Raw genomic sequence first — 20,158 nt, 5'->3', positions numbered from 1 at the left:
TCCATGCTCCAGGGGTGAAGGGTGAGTGTGAGCCTGAGCCTGGCCTTGGCTGCCTCAGAGGATTAGGCCCCGCCCTCCCCCCTCTCCTCCCACTCCAGCCAGGGCTGGGGGTTTCCCGCCCTTTTTGCAAATTGGCTCTTGCAGGCTGGAGCTGTGCCAGCCTGTAAGAGCTCTTTGCAAAAGCGGAGAATCCACGGATTTCTCTGCTAAAAAGAGAAATCTGCATTTTCTCCGATAAAAACTGGGAATCCATGGTTTTCTCCTTTTTTCCATGGGAAACGGAAAACCCAGATCCCTGCTGATGACTCTGAGATAAGCGGCGGCAGCCCCACAAGGAGGAGTGTCACAGATGGTGGGAAGCAGAAGCACAGATCCATGGAAAAAATGTAAGCTGGCATGCTGCCTTCTTTAATTTCTATTTTTTTATGGTTATAGCCATGGACTTATTGTTGATAGGTTGTTTTTTTTTTTTTGATTGATAAACCGGTGGTTTGTGGTCAAGGCTGTAGGGGAGGAGGAGGTCTCATTAGCACCTTGGGCGCAGTAATAAAAGGCCAAAGGGCCTAGTACTGGAGTGTGCAGTCATATAGGATGAGTAGCTCAGAGCTGGTTGCAGGACTTCTAAGCTGGGTCCTAGTGGGGGGATCTTGGCTAGTAGCCCGAGCTAAAAGAAAGGGTGCCCTTGGGCAGTGGGAGCTCTGGGCCACTGCCCAGACTGGAACTGGCAGCCTTCTAGCTTCATGCCTAGTGGACAGGCCTCTGGGCCAGAAAGCCTGGGCTCCATATTGAAAGCAAAAGGAGGGCCCCTGGCCCCAAAAGGATTAAGGAGCTAGAGCCTCAGAGTCAAACCCTATCTGGTGGGTTTAGACTAGTAGGCCTAGCTAGAGAAAGATGGGGGGCAAGGCCTATGGTGTCTGAGAACCCCAGCATAGAAGTACAATAGGCAGTCTCCCCTTGTAAGAACATCTAAATAATATTTACATCAAGACGTGGCACGCAAGTAAAGGCGGGATATGAGATGAAGGAAAGAAGTGAAACATTAAGGGACTTCAGGGGTGCCCCTCATGGGCCACAAAAAAATGCCTCTGGGGAGGGCAACCTGTTACAGGTTCCTGCCTTGCCTACACCCCGTCCAAGTACCACCCAGCTGTTAAAGCATCCGTTCTGTTGTGGTTCTCCATGGAGCCAAGCAAAGAAGAAGAATGCCCTTTAGGTCCTCGGTATTCTTGGGCTGGACTCAAGGAACTGGCGGCTAAGCCATCCCCCAAGGTTATTCAGTTGAGGCTTGGTAGATGGAAGAGAAATGAAGAACAACACAAGACAAAGGAACTCAGGTAGGTTTTACAGTCTCTGGGGCCTTTCTGACTTCTGACAGTGGCCGCCAGCAACAGCTTGAATCTGTCTTGAGGGTGGTGGACTATTTTCACAAGGCCTGGCCCTATTGGAGAAAAGAACCCAAAAGAGCCTGGGAGACTCTCTGGCCAATCTCACTGTAACAGGTAAAGCTTCGGAGCTGAGCCAAACTGTGACCCGCTCACCTGTTCCTACGGCAACCACCCGCCTTCTCGCCTGCCATGCCTTGATGTTAATTAATTAGTTGATGTTAATTAGCGGGAGGCTGCCATTCTCCTGCCCCATTGCCAGGGGGCGCTGTCTGCAGCTCCTTTCCTCCCAGATATATCTGTTTCTTCTTCTATCGGCCTGATACACCTCGTAATCCAAGGGCCCCACTCGGCATTTCACTTCATAGGGTCCCTGCCACCGGGCGAGCAGCTTACTCTCTCTATCCTGTAATAGAACTAACACGTGGTCCCCTTCCTCAAACTTCCTTTCCCGGGCGCCTCGATTATAGTATCTCGCCTGGTGTTGCTGGGCCTTTCTGAGATTTCCTACGACCTCACTCCGAGCAGCTCCCAGTCGCCCTCGCAGTTGTACCACATATTGTATCAAGTTCTGGTCCTTACCCTGTTGTTCCTCCCAACCTTCTTTAATCAAATCGAGTATTCCCCGGGGTTGTCGGACGTATAATAGTTCAAAGGGTGAAAACCCTGTGGAGGCTTGGGGAGCCTCTCTTACTGCGAACAGCAAAGGTGGTATCATTTTATCCCAGTCCTGCAGTCTCTCAGACACGAACTTCTTTAACATCTGTTTCAAAGTCTGATTGAAACGTTCCACCAGTCTGTCTGTTTGGGGGCGATAGACAGCCGTTTTCAGATGCTTAATCCCTAGGGCTTTACTTACTCCCTCAAAAACGCGGGAGGTAAAATTCATATCCTGGTCCGTTAACAATTCCCTAGGGAGTCCTACCCGCGAGAATATTTTCAATAGTTCGCTTGCCACCTTTGGAGCCGATATTGTCCTCATCGGTACAGCCTCCGGGTACCTGGTCGCATAATCTAGTATTACTAAAATATACTGGTTCCCAGTATTACTTCGGGGAAGTGGCCCCACGATGTCCATGGCCACTTGTTGGAACGGGACCCCTATCAAAGGCATAGGAATTAAAGGGGCCTTTGTGGGGCACCTCGGGTCTGCTTTTTGACACACCGGACACGAGACACAATATCTCGCCACTTCTCTCAGCAGTCCGGGCCAAAAGAATCTCGCCCTAATGTGGGCTTCAGTTTTGTCCTGGCCCAAATGTCCCCCCATAGGTAGTTCGTGAGCCACCTTCATAACAGCCTGTCGATATCGCCGAGGTACTAGCAGCTGCATGACCTCTTCTTCTCCAGGCTTGCCTCGCTCAATGCGGTAAAGTAGCCTGTTCCGTACCTCGAACCTCGGCGTTACCTTCATCAGTTCTGGCCATAGAACCTTGTCGTCTCGTCGTGCTAGGTGTTCATGCAACGCATGGCGAAAGTCTGCCTCCCGACTCTGCTCCAGCTGAAAGTGCTCATCTTCCCACAGGGCAGTGACATCCACCTCTCGTCTAGCCGCTTCTTCAGGGTGTCCCTGTTCTGTATCTACAGCGAACCCCTCAACCTTCTTCTTCAAGCTCACCCTAGCTATCTCCCCTAACAACTCAGGCCAGTCACAACCCAGTACCACTGGGTAGGGTAACCGCTCGACAACCCCGACTAGCATCTGCCGGTCTCTATTGCCTACCCAAAGCCTGACCCTTACCCTGCCGACCCTACAGGAGTCCCCGCAATAACATTGCGCCTGTACATGATCCACTACCTCCCTTCCTCTTGTCGGTAACACCTCGTTCTGCACCATGGTCTGCACCGAGCCTGAATCCAGCATAGCTTGGACCATTTTGCCATCTATTGTCACTTCAGCCGTGACCGCGGGTGGCTCATTTCCTACCTCAGGGTCCCTCCTGGCTCTATAGCCACACACCCCCACCTGGATCGCCGGTCGTGTGTAGGTGCTTTCCATCGTTTCTGCTAACAGAGCCTGTCGCCTAGCAGCTTCCCGCAGGCCTTGTATTGCTTGCTGTAGCAACACCACAACCTGTGGTTGAAACTCTGGATCTGGGCTAGGCCTCCGCCCTCTCTTCTCTCTCTTTCTGGGCCCAAGGATTCTTTCCCTGATACGGCCATGCCAGCGTCCAATGATGCATACTGCCGTATGAAATGTTCCCAGACAATGCACCATTGTAACAGGTAAAGCTTCGGAGCTGAGCCAAACTGTGACCCGCTCACCTGTTCCTGCGGCAACCACCCGCCTTCTCTCCTGCCATGCCTTGATATTAATTAATTAGTTGATGTTAATTAGCGGGAGGCTGCCATTCTCCTGCCCCATTGCCAGGGGGCGCTGTCTGCGGCTCCTTTCCTCCCCAATACCGCAGCCCAAGCCTTGCAGATGTAATCACCGTTGTCTCAATACTATTCGACCCCTTACTGTTCTCCCCGGGCCTTCCTTCCTTTGCTGCCCCCTCCTGGGGCTTTCCGGTGCCCAACTTGGGCCTCCCTAACATGCGACCCCCCCTATCAGGGGCTCCCTGTGCCCAAACCTGGGGCTTTGCGACAATACTGCCCCCTATCTGGGCTTTCCATGCCCACCCTTGGGCCTCTCAATAAGTTGGCCCCCTTTCTGGGGCTCGCTGTGCCCAACTTGGGCCTCTCAATAAGGTGGCCCCCTTTCTGGGGCTCTCCGCACCCACCCTTGGGCCTCTCAAAGTTGCCCCCTTTCTGGGGCTGGGGTCTACGCATCCCGTAAACTGCGCCCTTACTGGCGCCTGGATCCCCACGCTATTGTGGGTCTCCTATGAGGCCTCCTCCAACCCCTAATAGCCTCACCCAAACCACCGGTTTAAACAACAACAAAACACAAGCCCCTGGGCTATAACATAAATTGAAGCTGCCTGGCTAAAACAACATTGTTCAAGCCTCTGAGGGCTGCCATCAGCTGTCGCTGCGGTCAGGCTTTTCCTCACCTCCTGCCTTAGGGAGCTCCTGTCTCTCTGGCTGCTGGCAGCGAACTGCCCCTGGACTCAGCTCCTTGGGCTTTATAAGGGCCAAGCCCTGTCCCCTCTGGTCAGCTGACCTTCCCTGGTTGCCCCGGCAACCCCCAGCTGTGCTCCTTAGCCACTGCTAGGACTCCTTTTCTAGCAGTTTTCCCCTCTTCAGGCACAGAGCCCCTAGTGCTCTGTGACACTCACCTACAAACTTGGGTGCATGTAACAGCCTTTTATGCACCAGTGTTGGTTCTCAGTGTTGTCACTGCCGAGGTCTGTTTCATGTGTGAGATGCCCTTTAAGGCCCTTACTAACTCAGCACCGTGTGAGTACTGGAATATGATCCTTCTATCAGTGTCCCTCCGGCCGAACACCATAGCTGGCTTTTTTTCCCCTCTCGGGTGACTGGGACTCAGCCTAAGGGGCTCCCTCCCTCTCCTATCCGCAATGAAAGTAAATAAAAGGTAAAACAAAAGACTTCCTTTAGAGAGTTGTCGGCTCTCCCATGGTTGCCTTGTTCCCCAGGCAGTTCCGTCTTGGTTTTTCCTTCAGCTCTTGCTGCTGTGGGGTTGGCGGTGTCCCAGGTGGTCAGAGCTCTTCTGAGCTCTCAGGCTGGAGATCTCCCCATCTATTGGAGTTTCAGCTTTAGTGTCCCAGCACTTTGGTGTTCCAGCTCCCTTCTTGGGTCCATTGTCCACCTCTTCTGGTCCCGGTGCTCGGCTAGAAATACCAGCACAGCTGCAGGGAGGTCCAATCCAGACCAAGCAGCTGCTAATAAAGCAGGGCTGCCATGGCAGCTGCTAGTCCTTTGTTGTTGCTGGCGCAGGTAAGTTTATTTCTTTGGCAGCTGAGGGTGCAAACAGGGTTTTTCTTGCCTCTCCACAACGTTCCAATCCATGTAATAACTACAGGGATTCAGAAACTGATTCAGAAACAGATTCAAGTGATGAAGAGATCTGAAAAACTGAAATTATCCCTTGTATTAATGTTATACATAATGTTGTATTACCATTATATTACCATTGGATTAAACTATTACATTTTCCTATTGCCTCGAGTTAAACATATATCTGTGAGTTTCATTGCCATCAAGTTATGTATTATTAATATTTGATTTATCTTCATTCTGAAATTTAAAAAATGTATTCTTATTCAGTATAACTCAAACAAGTAGGCTAGCCTGAGTTATGTTTTCAGTACTGTAGGCCTGCTATGAAATTTGTAGTGATAGAATTTGTGAGAGTTTAGTATTAGAATATAGTTTACTAGGTTTTTAAAATTACATTGAATCAATACATATGTGCTAATGTGTCAGCCATCTTGGTATTCAATATGGCTACCATAATAGAAATGTTATGATTGATCTCCTCAGTTCATACAATATTGGTTTCGTGATTGGAATTAATTTTCTAACTGTATGAAATATTGACTAAAATGTGAATTCACAGCAGCCATATTGGATTCCAGATTGGCAACATGACTTTTCTGAAATGGGTGGACCACCTCTATCTGAAACACACTGCCATTTGTGGCAGTGAGTTGCCTAGGACAACAAAATCTAGAGACTTTATTCATCAATTTATACCCTACTATTGATTACCATCTGAAAAACAGGTTGGCTGATATGAAAAAGGGAACTGAAATGGATACGCTCTAAACAGTTAATCTAGAGGGCTGAATCCTTCCCCAAATCCATTAAAAATGCCCCTGTGAAAGGAACCAGAAGAGAGAGAGAGAGAATACTGGGGGCAGACTGGAGACAGGCCATAAAATGGGAGGCAGAGGGACAAATGCAGTACATGAGAACCCAAGGGGAACCTGCTGATCTTTACTGAAAACCTGTTGTAGCATATATGAAAGTAGGGGTCATTCATACCTCTTACAAAATTGACATGGGTAGGAAAGAGCCCTGGCAACTGTCATGACTTTCCTGCTTTCTTCAGTCTGGTGAATATCTATTGCTTACAAAAGCTTATTCATCTCATTTATTTACCCTATAGTGCCACTTAACCCTGCCTTCTGCCTAACTTCAGACTAACATGTCCAATTACATCTACTCATGACTTCCAGGACCAGAGGTATCTGTTTGAACATAAAAAGCAAAACAGTTAAAGCAAGCAAAAAACCAGGAGGTCTGAGGGCCTATTTCTAACCTGTTAAGTGGTATTATGCATTTACAGACTGTCAGCATGTTTTGAGAGGCCCCTGCAATATGTGGAATAACTTCAGAGCAGTGGTACTCAACCCTTTTGACCCACAGGCCAGATGAGTGGTGTCAGGCTGCTGAGGGATTTTGTCTGGCCTGTGACAGGTCCCTCAGTCCCACCTGGCCTGGGTGTGGGTGAGCAGCCTGGGCCATGGCGTGTGCAGCTGGTCCTGCTGCCCATAAGCACATAGCTGGGGTGGGACAGCATGGTAGCCAGACTCCATTTTCTGGCATCCCTGGCAATGGCAGCTCCTTTTGGCTGCCATCACTGCCGGATCCGGCCCTCCTTCCTGGGCACCCTGGCCTGTCCTCCCTGCACCCACCACTGGGGGCAGGACCTGTGCGGGCAGGGAGCTTGGCCAGACAGCTGGGATGGGGCCACGGGTTGGCAGGGAGCAGCGTCCAGGAGTGAGATGAGCGGGTGGGGCAGTGACAGCTCCCTGCATGCCCCTGTGATGAGCATGGGTTCTGTGGGCAGGGTCATGTGGCAAGTGGATCACTGCTCTGTACCAGCCCTAGCCCCAAACTGTTACTGTCCCAAGATCCCAGCCTCAGGCCTGGATACAGATCCCTGCCCACCAGTGGCCCCATTCCATCTGCCTGGCCACAGGCCCTGCTTGCATGGGTCCTGGTTCATCTCCATGGAGACCCCAGGATAATGTGGTGATGACAGCACACTGGGGCCAGGGAAGGGCAGAGCTGCAATCTGCTCTGCACACACCCCTGGCCACAGAACTGGGGCTCTGCCCTGGCCCTGGCCCCTGCGTGCTGTCACCATCCTGTGATTCTGGGGTCTCCACGGAGACTGGCCAGGACCCATGTGGGCAGGGTGTGCAGCCAGGCAGATGGGATGGGGCCACGGGTGGTCAGGGAGCAGTTTTGAGGGCCGGGACTTTGGCGAGGTGACAACGCGGGGCTGGGGTACAGCCACGATCCACTGCCTGCATGCCCCTGCCCATAGAACTAGCACCTGCTGCAGGGGCATGCAGGCAGTGGATCGCAGATGTGCCCTGGGCCCCAGGCCTGTGCTGTTACTGCCCCATGACCCTGCCCTGCAACACTGGCCTTACCTGCACATCCCACACCTGCTCTCTCATGGCCCCGTCCCCCGTACAGAGTTTTGGTGAGTTGTTCGGGGGAGGGGGGGAAAAGAGCGGGTGCTGACTCAGCGCATGAGCGCTCAGCAAAACTCCCTATGTGGCTTGTGGGCCCAAGTAATTGCCCACCCTTGCTCTAACCCCGGTCTTGTCCCGTTCTTGTGAAAGGCAGGAATTTGCATTTGGCACACATTTGGGAAAATTTTACCAATCCCCAGCTTAGTGCTTTGGATCTTTGTGGCAAAAAGTCTGACCAGGAACATTATCCTAGTCAGAGCAAGTTTGCAGAAAGAAACCATGGCTCCTTAAGGGCAAAAGGCTCTCAACAATGTTTTTTAGATCCTTGTTCAGCTCTTCAGTAAATTAAAGGTATATGAAACCCAACATCAAGTGGCTGTCTAATTACATGCATTAGCACTGTATGTGGTGGGCACCTATGAAATACAAAAAGTAAAAAACAAATAGAAAATAAAAGGCTTGATTTAATTTTATTAACTCTCATTGCAGTCATCAGGTGCTAGATGGAGGGAGGGAGTGCAATTTGTACTCATGATTAGTTTATCATTCAAAAGATGCAGCCTCCCCCAAAATTGATATCCCAGCCCGTGCCTCTCTTCTTTTCTCCCAGACCACCGAGGATGCACTGCAAAGCCTTGCTCAGGGCTTGCACATCCCAGCTTTAGACGCTGTGTTTTTATGCAGGAAATTTCACATCCGGGAAATGAAAGGCAAGCAAAGAGTGGAATGCGAAAGGGAGAGGGTTTTTTTTTCCTCCTTTCCGTTAATGCTGGCCGGAGTAAGTAAAACCCCCCTTGATTGGAGGATGCGATGGAAAATCTTTGTTGCCCTCTACAAGCCCCTGGAAAGTTGAAGCTGTAGTTACCCCAGGTGGCAGCACTGGAGGCCTAGAGCGCAGCAAGCAGCAGAGCCAAAGGCGACATAAGCTGCAAAGCTGGATGCTCGAGGAGCTGGCAGAAAGGGAGAAGGGGGGCGGTTGTACGGCCCGGCGCAGCCAATCCTAGGAGCGATCACATCAATGCAAATAGGAGCACAATGGAGCTAGCAATAAGTGCGCTGCAGCCAAGCTTGAAACGGGCTTTGCTTGGCTGACAGGCCTGCCTTCCAATGGCAGGCGGCCGGGGGCTGTGGGGGCCCAGTGGCGGCGCAGCTGGGGCGGGCCGCGATCGAGCTAGGCTGTCTTTGCGGGTGTCGGGGCTAAACTTCACCAAATAATAGCTGTTTGTGTTTTGGCTGCCGCAGGAGCCATTTTAGGTAAGTTCTGCTCTGAACTTTTGCTTTGCCTGCCCTGCCCGGCCGGGCGGCCCGAGGCGCTGGCGGCGGCTGCGGCCGGGCCCGTGGGCTGTGCTATGAATGAACTCTGCGGCCGCGGCCGGGGAGCGGGCAGGAGAGCGGAGGCGGCGGGTGCCTCCTCCTCCTCCTCCTCCCTCGCGCGCGGTGTCATGGCGTTGGAGGGACTCCGGCCTTGGGCGCAGCCGGGCGGCCCGGCCTGCGGGGCAGCGGCTCTTGGCGCGCGGTGCCCTTGTGCGAAGAGCTGCAGGGTGGCGCGTGGGCTCCGCCTACGGGGGCCGATGCCTGCGGCCCTGTAGCAGCGGTCCCCGGAGCGCGGCGGGGCGGGCTGCTCTGCCCTCTCGACAGTGGCTTGAGGTAGCAGATGGAACGATGGCGCCCAGAGAAGTTCCAGCCTCGTGGGTAGGGTTTCACGCGAGGAGGCTGGGGCACCTGCGAGGCAACTGCTCCTCCCCTGGGTCCGGTCCCACTCGCTGCGGGTTTCCCTTGCCCGGAGGCCCGCAAACTGGTACAGATACCTGCCTCAGCATGGATTCGGAGCACTAGTGAGTCATATGCAGTCATGCAGCCATGACCAAGTTTGGTGCAATTTGGGGCTGGAGATTTGTGCTGATAGAGAGTTAAAAAAATAAAGGTAGCCCCTTTCTGATCTTCCTCTATCATTTGCTATCTTAAGCTGCAGGTTTGCCCCTTCTTTCTGAAATGCTGGGGGCTCAGAAGTTATTGCTTATATGTGGATTGTGATGTACCTACAATTTTTAAAGGGAGGACTATACTACTCTTGAAATTTCCAGGACAAAAGCATCCTGTCTATTTTGCTTACCAGTCTGACTCTTTAGCTTGCGTAGTGCAATATGAAATCAGTATGATCCAGCTGGTTTTATGGTCACTCCAGAGTGAATCATTTTTTAGCATGACAGAGTCACTCTAGACCAGGGGTAGGCAACCCATGGCACAGGTGCCAGAGCATGTCATGCAAAGGCATTTTGCTTATCATGCGCACCTTTGGTAGGTAAGGGGCCAGGGCTGCGCCACCACAACAAGGCTCCCCACTGTCAGCCCCTGGCAAGCCAACATCTTACAAGTTGAGGTTGTGAGTATTTTTGGCACTCTGCTCAAAAACATTGCCAGCCCCTGCTCTAGACTCTGGCTTATCATATAGGGCATCATATGGAACAATCCAAGCCTCCAAATCTAGGACCAATGATGCTATTTGCCAGTAATCCATGAAGTAAGTGTGCTAGTTTAATATGGAACCAATTGAATCCACTTGTGTAGTACTGTGCAGACTACTGCTTGGGACTCTATTGTGGGAGCTAGGATTACTAAAATGGAATTTAGGATGTTCACTGACTAGTGAGTGTTTAGTAGCCCAGCATACTACCAGAAGGTGAGAGCTACTCCAAATATGAGGCCACAAATATCCTCTGACAGGTTTATTTAGCTGCACTTTCAGATAAGGTCTGGGCTCATCAAAAAAGTACAGATTTTTTTTTCATGTGTGACTTATTTTTTTTATTTTATATTTTTGGTGCAATGTTAGTTAAAGTTATGGTGTTAAAAGTATATTAAGAATGAGCTCTTTAAACTTTTATGTTTAAGTGAGAAACCCATTCATACAAAGGCAGGGACGTTCTGTTTACCTGGCCTTATAGCAAGCAAGGGCCACTTCAACTCTGATTCAAATAATAATGTTGTAGAAGAGCAGTTAGTTATTATAAGTTACTGGGTACTTGTTTCCGTCACTAGAATCTGTTTTGCCTGTCTTGCTGCATACAAAGCAGACACGGATCTATTGTGACATTGCAGCCATGTCACAACAGAATAGACATCACAGTTGCATTAATCGCATCTCATTCATGCTTCAGTCACTTCACACTTATGGTACACAGCCTTAATCCTTATCATTTGGTGATTACTTTGTTGAATTCCCCATGTCCTTACTAGTGACTTTTATTGGTAATTTGAATAGGTGTCTTAGTGCAGATTAGTAAGATTCTTGGGGTGAACATTGAAAAGTCAAAGAGACATGCAAGCAAACTATAAAGAGATGAAGAGAAATCATCAGTTAATGTTATTGGCTAGTGAGAACATTGTTCTTACAACAGCTAATATTTTCTCTATTTAGTCACTTTCCTGACAATTACACTAAACTTGCAGTAAAATCAGGAACTGGGGTGGTGGATTAGACTAGCTTTATATCAGTGTGTAGAAAGCTGTCTTTGCTGGGTCAGCTGCTGGCTTTTGATATGGTAGATTCTTTTACTAACTTCTTTATGGAAAGTGATTTTTAACTTGCATTCAACAATGAGTTGAGGCTACTGGTTAGGATTTCTGCACTGAATATGCCCCTGTTTAGGGAGCATGGCAGATACTTTCAGAGGCCACAAATAAGGGAAACAACTGATAGTGTTGAGAGTGGTAAACATGCCAACTTATCTTGTGCCTATGTCTTAAAGGCTTCTCCAAGCATGCTGTCTGGTTACTATCCCATTACATCATGTTAACCACAGTCTTTAGGCTAGACCCAGGAGCATCTGCCTTTCTTCCCTCCCCACCCCCTGCTCCCTCCCTTCCGCTATGTACAGGTTTCCCTCCCTTTATTAGGGTTCTGTACGTGCAAATTTGCTCTTATGTAGTGACCCTTTTTATACCCAAAATTTGTTAAATGCAAAGTAAATTCAGTCTTATGTAATCGGTATAGTGGAAACCCGCAGTCAGCTGCTTTGTGTAGTGCATTGTGGGAGTGATGTGCACCAAAATATAGTCTCTTGTATGGATCTGTGCTCCTCACTCATTGTCTGTGACATATGTTTCTGTAGTTGCCATCCCCATTATGGTAACATTGACCACCACCGTGTGCTTGTGTGTACTGCCTGCTGTTGATGAGTACCAAAATTGTCTTGTAAAAGTGGTAGAAGTGGGTCTGGGGGAAAGTACAGTCGAGGTCTTGGAACATATCTTTAGTTGTTACATTGTGAAGTGGGTTCCCTTTAGGCAAATTCGAGTTATGCGCCATTTTCCAGGAATGCATGTACAGCATAAAGCAAGGGAAACCTGTATTTGCTTTATTCAAATGGGAACCCTGCCACATTGCTTTTGAAAAAGGAATTAAGGTTGGGCTGATTGGTAACATCATTTACGCTATTGCCCAAAGAGTATGTCATGTCCCTCAGACAGAAAATTGGTTATTTGCTTTGAGGAGCTGCTGTTTTCTAGACAGGCAAGCTTCATTTGGAATTACTGTGCCTGGGTCCCCTGTCCACGTGATTTGAGGAGAAATAATTATTCTTCCTTTGCTGAAGTTTAATACTTTCTACCCTTTTGTTTTGGGAAGCTAAAGTGTTTTTCATTTTCTTCTGAGTTAAATGCCAGAGATGTGGGTTTTCCGTAACATTTTCCGATGCTCTAAATAGAGCGTGGTCTGATTTAGCATGCTTATTTGACTTACATTTAGTAAACAAAACAAAAAAAGTACCCCGTGTTAATTTTATATCCACAAGTATTTAACCTGAAATATTTGATTAGGAAAAAAATTAAATACAGCACACTTAATGTGGTGTTATAGTCAAACAAATTCAAAGCTTATGTGGAAAGAAATTATTTTTATTGGAATACTTGTAAAAATGTAAAGACAATACACAATAGCATGTACTTCCCTTTATATTTTTGTTTAAATTTAAGGGAAAAAAGAGGGCACTGAAAACTGTTGACACACTAATTTTAGCACACCCAAGGAACTGTGCATGATGTGCTGTGGTTGTCCACTCATCTGCTTCAGCAGAGTTTAACTCTCTTCCACTGAGGTCATTGTGGCACCTGCAGTTTCACTGTCAGTATCTGTAGAATCACTTACATTAATTAGTTCCATTTCAGAATCAGATTGAGGCAAATCTGATTAAGAGCTGCTTGAACCACCTTCTCTTTCGCTAAAGGTGGGTTTTACCAATGAGTCTATGGGTAAGAGCAACTTATCACGCTGTCGTCTTCACTAATTTTGCTTCTGACTAATTCTCCAGAAGCAAGAGATTTTAAGAAATAGAAACAAGCTTAGCAGTGTGTTCATTTGTTAATCTATTCGGCTTTTTTTGTCTTGATTGAGCTGAAAGCCTTCCAGATCCGTTCACAAGAAGTTGCTGTTGGTGGAAGGCTTTGAATCCTTAGATTAATCAAAGACAACAGTCTGGTGTTACAGTATCCCTTCCACCATGTGAGAGGAGACATATTCTCTGCTGCCTGCCAAATGCTGTCTTTGCTCCAAAGTTTTTCTTTTGCACGGTACTCAGCGGTGTCTGTCATCCCAGCTATTTTGCCTATGCTGGGGACATTCTTAGCTACTTCCATAATTGTATTGAGAGTAGTAGATAGTTCATCTTCTGATAAATGTCTTCTGTGTTGAGGATCCAAAAGGTTTGCTGCCAGATGAACTGGATGAGAGCAAAATTCAGATCTCTTAGTAATACACATTTGTTTTACTACTACTACTACTACTTCCTTTTTGGATAGAGGTGAAGGCGGCAAAAGCTCAATTAGATTTTCGTTCAGTTATCAGAATATCTCTGGAATAGGCTTTCAAGTTTCTGAAACTGGTAGTAGCAAATTGAATGCTCCTTGAACTCGAACCCAGAACACTTCGTTGTCGAGCATCTGTTTCTGAATGTTCACGGGAATAATCTGGGATACTGTGTTGTCTATTGAAGCGCACTGCAAACAGTTCTTTGTGCGCAGCAGACTATGTAAACACTCTGTAGCCGAGCCCCATCTAGTTTCTCCTCGCAATAAGTGCACTTTCCTTCTGCTTTCTCTTTCTGTAATTGCTTCAAAGTCTGATTAGCAACATGATGCTTGTTGAATACCTTCACAATTGCTTTGCATTTTGCCAGTATTGTCTTCCTTTGCCAGAAGATTCAACCCATGAGCAAGACAGCCAAATACTATTAAATGAGGATACTTTGCCTTTAATATTTGCCATTCACTTTTCATGTTACTCACATTATCAGTTACAAGGGCTTGTACCCTGGAGGGGCCTGCACTTTCAATCTCTTCACTCAGTAATTTGGCTATTCACCTGTATAAGATTTGGTAGCATTTGCTTTCAGGAATATTGGTTCAGGTGTTGCTGACATAATGTTCAGTGAAGGATTTCCTTGTATGGTAAAAGCTGTGTTATCTGGCACTTTACCATCTGCAGTGCTCTATTAACCGGCATCTGTCATTGCCGCGAGCTGTCCCTCTTTTTCTTCATGGACCATGGCCTGGGGCAAAGCAGCCTGCATGGGGCCCTGCTCCCTGTTCCCTCGCACACTGACGCCAGGGACTGAAAGCCCTGTTGCACCGGACGTGGTGGGAGGGGTGGCAGCCTGAACAGGCAAAGATCCCTCCAACCCGCTGGGCTGGAGATGAGTATAACTCTCAGATAACTGGCATGTTTGATTAACCGGCACCCCCTATTCTCCATAGATGCCAGATAACAGAGCTTTTACTGTATATCAATCCATCCATCTGACATCAGAGTCAGTGATTCTGTTTGACCAATCCTTTGATAGAGAGTATGACAGAGTTCAAACAATGGTTAAGAGAATGTGATAAGCGATAACGTGACAGTAACTTATATGATAGGCGAATTAGTTTCTAATGTTCCTTCCAGTATTGATTTTTCTGTTATGGAAAGAGGTGTATCACTTGCAAATATAACTTGAGCTGATGTCTCATCTGCTTTTTCTTGATCTTCTTTTGACATTTTGTCCACAAAGCTTGGTTTAAAAAAAGCTTGACTGTCTTATGGTGGATCGCATATCTGGTGACAGTGATCTTGAAAGTGGGGATCCCGCTGCTTCTTCTCCCAGACCTGGCAGCTCAGCATTTTCATTTTCCAGTTTTTGCAAATCTGCTATTTCATTTGAGCTACCAAGTTGCTGCAACAAAAGGGGGAAAATATTTTTATTTTAGCCTATTCTAGTCTGGCCTCATCCATCAGAAGGAGAAGCAGAAGTGGCAGGGAGTGTGCTTCCCCCCTCCCTGCCAGAAAGAACACCGCTACTCAACTTGCTGCTCAGTTGTCCTGAGACTGCAAAGTCAAAGGGAAGTACAGTCTGGCCTCTGTCATCGGACAGAGGACTAAGCTCGTTCTGCTGGGTTGAAATAGTTAACTATTATGTAATTTTAAAAAAATTGTTAAGCCTAAGCCACTTTGGGTGCTTAGTGCAAGTGGAAAGCAGGATACAAATATTTTAAATAAATAATCCAGACTTGCATCAACAGGTTTTAAAATTAGAATGTTTTAAAACAATATAGATGCTGGTCTACTGTGTGTTGTTTAACATATTAATTTGATTACGTGCATGGGATTCCTGAAGTAGACTTTTCTCAGATACTGTTGTTCTGCCACTTATGCATATTAGCTTTCTGTATATGGCTTGTAGTTGTTCAGGACCGTTTCTACATGTTGTTAAATGTTTTTCATTCTTGTTGCGTTGTTAGCATACTTCTGCCCACAATATTTGCATCTACCAACTTTCTTCCTTCCTTCAGTGGCTTGAACTTCACTATAATGATGCCACACATGAGTTTTTGGTTTTTTGTTTTTTTTATCTGATTAGGCATTATTATGACTACTTCAAACCAAAAAAATCCAACAGGTCACGTGCAAACGCTTCCAGCTTCCCTAGTTCAAGAAAAGAAATGAGACCCTGCTCTGTGTGTTTGCTGAATTGAAAGTGAAACAAAAATTTATCACAGTTTTAGTTTTGGTTTTGCTTTCACTTGCAGTCTGAGATGAAATAAGAATTTTAGCTTTGATTTTGATTTGACCTCACAGCTAATTAGGTGAATTCATAACTTGATTTTTGGTTTAGATTATTATGTGAGTGTATTTACCCTCCTGTGTACAAATCAATAAAACATATATGTACTCTCTCACACGCTTGTTAGGGATAATCACCTGAAAAACATGAATTACAACTTTGAAACTGCCAAGCTTGCCTAATATTGTATTGGCATCCATTCATTGTTACTAATGAATTTTTAGAAATGGAAAATTTCCCACAGAAAAATAAAGCACTGGAAAATTTTCCACCCCACATCTCTGGTAAATACAACCCTTTAACCTTACCTAATAAAAAACTTCCTCTAAGCCACCATCAACGTATTGTTTTAGTTCTCCCATTTATAGAATGAGACCTCATAAGCAGGGATCCGGGTTTTCTGTTTCCCAAAGAAAAATGGAGAAAACCACAGCTTCTCTGTTTTTATCAGAGAAAACGCAGATTTCCCTTTTTAGTAGAGAAATCCATAGATTCTCCACTTTTGCAAAGAGCTCTTGCAGGCTGGAACAAGCCTGCAAGAGCTGATTGCAGAAAGGGTGGGAAATCCCCAGCCCTACCCAGAGAGGGAAGGAGAGGGGGCAGGGTGGGGCCTGAGCCTCTGAGTCAGCCAGGGCTCCCTGATGATGGGGGGAGTGAGCCTTGCCCTGGGCCTCTGTCCCCGCCCAGCCTCCCCTCCCCCCTGGCAGGTGGCGGCAGAGATGATGGATGACCCCCAGCTTCCTGCAGGTCATGAAAATGGAGCAGATGAGTGGAGGGGGGGTAAGGCCATCGCCAATGGCCATGCCCCCCTGTCCCTGGGACCTGCAGGTGACGGAGTGAATGGGGTGGCAGGGCTGGGGCCAGTGAACGGAGGGGGGCGTGGCCTTGCCCAGCCCCAAAGCAGTGGGGGGGGGGGAGGGGTGGCAAGAGTGAGAGTGGGCCTCTGTCCCTGGCCACCCCTCCCCCTGCCCATCATACTTGATGGACAATTGGCTAGTTTAATAATAGGGGTGCACCGATTGAGTTTTTAGGGGCCATACCCCCCCAGCGGTTCCGGTTCAGGTTCAGGCCCGGGGCCGCTCCCTCCGCCGTTGTGTCCCCACCCCTGTTCCCTGCCCCCTCTACAGAGTTGGGTGGGGTGGGGTGGGGGCCGCCTGGTCCCCCATCCCTGCCATCACTGCAGCGCTCTGCCACCTGCTTTCCCTACTTCTTTATTTGCACTCTGGCTGCCAAGACACCCAATCAGAGTACAAATAAAGCATTACGGACAGACTAAGGCTTTTATATATATAGATAGAACAGGGGTGGGCAAAATGTGGCCCATGGGCCAGATGTGGCCTGCCAGGCCATTCTATCCAGCCCATGGGGCCCCCTAAAAAATTTAGAAAACTAATATTTATCTGCCCCTGGCTGCCTGTCATACAGCCCTTGATGCCTTGTCAAAACTCAGTAAGCGGCCCTCTGCCTGAAATAATTGCCCGCCCCGATATAGAATCATTTCTCCCCTATATTTTATAGAGGTAAAGCATGAAGATGGTGTATAGTATTATTATGAGAAAATCCAAGCAAAATTATGGGTACTTTATTCTGTAGAATATTTGAAAAATGTCTTTTTCAAAATAAAAGGCAACGTTTTAAGGCAGACTGATGATACCAAGATAAAGTTTTCACTTTTGGAGTCTGTTGGTATTGTCTTGAATCTGTTGGTTGAGATCTGTTGCTTCATTAATATAATCCGTCTGATCTAAACAGAAGCATTGATTGCCATATTTTCCAGAAAACAGCAACTTCTTTTTAGGGATAAGTGCATCCGTGTTTAAAAAAAAAAAAAAAAAAAAAAAAGGTAGTATGATCCTGTGAAATGAGCAGAGTTTTTGCACTATTTTTCTTCTCCCCTGTTTCAGTGTGAGTGTGACTTGGTGTGTACTTATTAGTGGCAACTTCTAAGCTTGTCACTCTCTAGTCCAATGCAATATTATATTGTTACTAGCCAATTGCCCAATCGCTCCCCTCCCTTCCTTCCCCCCCCACTCCCCTCCCCGCCCCCCCCCGCGTTGCCTGCAAGGGGGGGGAGGGGCGAGGCCAGCTCTTGTCACCTCACCCCCCCCTTCTGTCTGCTCTGTTGCCACTGCCTCAAGGGGGGAGCAGGCTGCGCTGGCCTCGCCCCTCCCGCTCTGTCCCCTGTGTCCCCACCATCATGGTGGCAGGCTGTCTTCTGTCAGAATGCTGCTTTGCTGTTTGTCAGCCAATCAGAGCGTGAATAAAGTGTTACAGACAGACAGACAGACAGATTTAGGCTTTTATAATATTAGAATTTGGAAAGAAGAATGCCTTGCTTTAGTGGTAAAGTTAACCATTCTTTCTATTGTCTTGTAAATCAGAATTAGAAAAATAGGTTATCTCTGTTCTATACGTTCTTATTAAAAGTTGGCTTAACTAGTTTTCTGTAGAGATGCAGTGATACATTGGCCTGATATCGGATCGGCACCGACATAAAGAACATTTTCTGTATTAGAAATTGGCCCGATGCGACTGATAATTTGTCCGATAAATGAACGCGTGTGTGTGCAGCCTCAGCATAGCATGTGGGCCAGGGGTGGGCAATTATTTTGGGCAGAGGGCCGCTTACTGAGTTTTGGCAAGCCATCAAGGGCCACGTGACAGGCAGCACAGGACAGATAAATATTAATTTTCTAAATTTTTTAGGGGCCCCGCGGGCCGGATAGAATGGCCTGGCAGGCCGCATCCGGCCCCTGGGCTGCATTTTGCCCACCCCTGATGTAGGCAATGAGGAGCAGAGCTGGCGGTGTGGAGTGCTGAGTTCAGCTGGTAAGTCTGGTGTGGTGGAAGGGGTAGGGGAAGGTGTGTGGGGGCGCAGATCATTGCCCCCGCTGTGAGGGAGGGTGTGCGGTTGGGGCTGGGTATGGAGGTGCGGCGGGGGGGGGGGGGGGGGGGCTCCCATCGCGTGCAGCTCGCCCAGTACTCATCTGGTGGCTTGTGCTGCTCCTTGGCTGGGAGGGTGTGTCCCTGGGTCTGTGCAAGGTGGGTTGAGACCAGGCTCTTCCTGGCCAGGCAGATCCGGGGATATATGTCCTCCCTCATGCCCTCCTGGATGAGTGGCAGGAGCATCAGCAGTGGGAGCCACCAGATGAGCACTGGATGAGCTGCTCCCCACGCCACCCCAACAAACTGCCTCTAGCCTACACTTGCCCCTGGCCCCACCCACAGCAGCAGAACACCCCGTGCAGATCCGGGAGTTGCATGTTCCCCCTCGCTTCCTGGACGAGACATTTGCGATTCTGTTCCGCACCCCCTCCCCGCCATGGCTACCCCATTCCCTCCCTCACCACAGGGGCCTTGATTGCTCCCCACCTTTCCACCACACCAGATTTACCAGCTGGATGCAGCTCTTCAAGATGGACCAGGGTAGCAAGACTTGTTGGTGCCGCTGTTGGCACTGGGACCCTCACACCAGCCACATCGCCAGCAGCACAAAGAGTAAGGGGGAGGAGAGGCCACACTGCCCACACCTCCTCCCGCTGCCAGCCACTGTGTGCCAGGCAGCAATTCTACCTAGTCACCATGGCCCTGCCGCCACCACTGCTCCCCTCAGGCCACCTGTGCTGCCTGCCACCACGCCTCCCCTCCAAGGTAGAACTGCAGTTTGAGGGGAGTGGCAGCAGCAGTAGCTGGGCCATGGCAGAGAGGTAGAGCCAAGGCCCAGCATGCGAGTGGCAGGCAGCATGGAAAGCAGCATCTGCAGGTGCCCGCAGGTAAGTCTGTGAGGTGGGGGGGACAAAGATGATGTGTCAGGGAGCACCACAGGCAATGTGTCAGAGAGGCATGGGGAGCATGGTGGAGCTTTGTGCATCCCCAGCAGGCCCAGGGCTGCAGCCTGGCCAGACCAGTGTGGGCAAGAGCCGGCTCCGCGGCCCAGTGGGCAGGACCCAGAGTGGGAGGATGGAGTAGGGCAGCAAGACTCATTGCTGCCGCTGCTGCCACCAGGGATCCTGCACCAGCTATACTGCCAGCAGCACAAGGTATAATGGATGGGGTAGGGGCTGCACTGCTCTCACTTCCTCCCGTCGCCATCCACTCACTCTACCTCTCTGCCATGGCCAAGCCACTGCTGCTGCCACTGCCACTTCCCTCATGTTGCAGTTCTACCTTGGAGGGGAGGTGTGGTGGCCGGCAGCACGGGTGGCCTGAGGGGAGCAGTGGTGGTGGCGGGGCCATGGTGACTGGGTAGAATGGCTGCCTGGCACGCATATGGCTGGCAGCGGGAGGAGGTGTGGGCAGTGTGGCCTCCCCTCCCCTCCCTTACTCTGTGCTGCTGGCTGCG

The 20,158-nt window shown here is 48.8% G+C and overlaps 1 protein-coding gene across 5 annotated transcripts in view; it reads left to right on the top strand.

Annotated features, from left to right (window-relative positions):
• Nucleotides 1–8,881: 8,881 nt before the first annotated feature.
• The window catches only part of CHD6 (chromodomain helicase DNA binding protein 6), a 256,715-nt gene continuing 245,438 nt past the window's right edge, over nt 8,882–20,158 (top strand). Inside the window, exons 1-2 of one of the 5 annotated variants that reach the window (XM_059733283.1) lie at nt 8,899–8,977; nt 18,523–18,645. The gene's annotated coding sequence lies outside the window, so the exon portion shown is untranslated. Of the gene's footprint in view, nt 8,978–9,370; nt 9,559–18,522; nt 18,646–20,158 lie in introns of those variants that run through there. The other 4 variants (XM_019500672.2, XM_059733285.1, XM_059733286.1 and 1 more) reach the window with 4 other exon arrangements.

This window comes from Alligator mississippiensis, chromosome 9 (assembly GCF_030867095.1).
Source record: "Alligator mississippiensis isolate rAllMis1 chromosome 9, rAllMis1, whole genome shotgun sequence".
Taxonomy (NCBI): Eukaryota; Metazoa; Chordata; order Crocodylia; family Alligatoridae; genus Alligator; species Alligator mississippiensis.
The sequence above is the reverse complement of the archived record's forward strand: the minus strand, read 5'-3'. Positions and strand labels throughout refer to the sequence as shown.